We start from the raw sequence: 2,500 nt of genomic DNA, 5'->3' as shown, positions 1-2,500 counted from the left end.
AATGATAATGAAACCGATAATGAAACCGATAATGAAACTGATAATGAAAATGATAATGAAACCGATAATGAAACTGATAATGAAACCGATAATGAAACTGATAATGAAACTGATAATGAAACTGATAATGAAACTGATAAGAAAACTGATAATGAAACTGATAATGAAACTGATAATGAAACTGATAATGAAACTGATAATGAAACTGATAATGAAACTGATAATGAAACTGATAATGAAACTGATAATGAAACTGATAATGAAACTGATAATGAAACTGATAATGAAACTGATAATGAAACTGATAATGAAACTGATAATGAAACTGATAATGAAACTGATAATGAAACTGATAATGAAACTGATAATGAAACTGATAATGAAACCGATAATGAAACTGATAATGAAACCGATAATGAAACTGATAATGAAACCGATAATGAAACCGATAATGAAACTGATAATGAAACTGATAATGAAACCGATAATGAAACCGATAATGAAACCGATAATGAAACTGATATTGAAGCTGATAATGAAACCGATAATGAAACCGATAATGAAACTGATAATGAAACTGATAATGAAACTGATAATGAAACTGATAATGAAACTGATAATGAAACTGATAATGAAACTGATAATGAAACTGATAATGAAACTGATAATGAAACTGATAATGAAACTGATAAAGAAAATGATAAGGAAAATGATAAGGAAAATGGTAATGAAAATGATAATGAAAATGGTAATGAAAATGGTAATGAAAACGGTAATAAAAACGATGATGAAAATGGTAATGAAAATGGTAATGAAAACGGTAATGAAAACGGTAATGAAAACGTTAAGAAAACGGTCAATGAAAATGGTAATGAAAATGGTAATGAAAATGGTAATGAAAATGGTAATGAAAATGGTAATGAAAATGGTAATGAAAATGGTAATGAAAATGGTAATGAAAATGGTAATGAAAATGGTAATGAAAATGGTAATGAAAATGGTAATGAAAATGGTAATGAAAATGGTAATGAAAATGGTAATGAAAATGGTAATGAAAATGGTAATGAAAATGGTAATGAAAATGGTAATGAAAATGGTAATGAAAATGGTAATGAAAATGGTAATGAAAATGGTAATGAAAATGGTAATGAAAATGGTAATGAAAATGGTAATGAAAATGGTAATGAAAATGGTAATGAAAATGGTAATGAAAATGGTAATGAAAATGGTAATGAAAATGGTAATGAAAATGGTAATGAAAATAGGTAATGTAAATATTAATGAAAATTATAATGAAAATGGTAATGAAAATGGTAATGTAAATATTAATGAAAATTATAATGAAAATTATAATAACAATCATAATTATAATTGTAATAATAATGGCAATGCTATTGATAACAATAATGATAATGATACCACTGATAATAATAATAATCATGATGATGATAACAATGATAAAGGTAACAAAACTTTTAATAATAATGGCAATAATAACTATGATAATGATATCTATTATATCAATGGAGGATAGCAAAGGTAATAATATTTTTAAAAAAATATTGATATTGTAGTCGACGCAAACGAACGTAGATAAGTTTAAAATAAAAGTGGTAAAAACAACAACAATATATGATAATAATAATAATAAAGTATTCGGATTTGTTTGCTTCGGAACGCTACTAGATTCCACTTGATCCTAAGCGTCGGAGGTTAAATTCTAATACTCTGTTTGTATTTATAAAACAATAATAACTTAATAATGATAGCTTATCATGTCATTCGTTGAATCCCAAGGCTGGTGAAGATGATTGTGAAAGACAGACGCTAATCGGGTAAAAAGTGATATGCTATCATCAAATTTGAACGAGTGTTTGATCTAGTCATGGCGAATTCAAATCTTGTACTAAAGACGCACTCTCCAAGTCTGTTATTTCACACTCTGTTGAATTATATATATATATATGTATATATATATATATATATATATATATACATATATATATATATATATATATATATATATATGTATATATAGATAGATAGATAGATAGATTTTTACATAGACTTTTACATGCATCAATCTACTATGAAATTTCGTTTTATGTTTTTATTTATAGAGTATTAATTTAATGTATTAATTACTTGATTATGTAATGTTATATGTATATGGTCCTCGACCTTTTAATAGGTATCCATGAAAAAAATCGATAAAATCTTTCTACGTACTTTCTTGTTTGCCCATGTAGATACGATGAAACATGCTTAATTAACTACACGTACGGATCTGTTGAGGTGTGGGAACTCGGGCTTCGAGTCGGTAATAGGCAATCGAAACAGGCCATTAGGGATGATCTGAATCCTTCATTCTTGTATAAAATGTAGGTAATGCAGCAATATTTATACAGTAGTGCAGATGAACCTTTCTTAGGAAGATGAATACCAAATTGCATCACTGGGAAAGATTCACCTGGGCTTCATCGAACGACGTGAAGCCACC

Source organism: Penaeus japonicus, unplaced genomic scaffold, assembly GCF_977035675.1.
Source record: "Penaeus japonicus unplaced genomic scaffold, GWHDUDI00000001_assembly GWHDUDI00000021, whole genome shotgun sequence".
NCBI classification, from domain to species: Eukaryota; Metazoa; Arthropoda; class Malacostraca; order Decapoda; family Penaeidae; genus Penaeus; species Penaeus japonicus.
The sequence above is the reverse complement of the archived record's forward strand: the minus strand, read 5'-3'. Positions refer to the sequence as shown.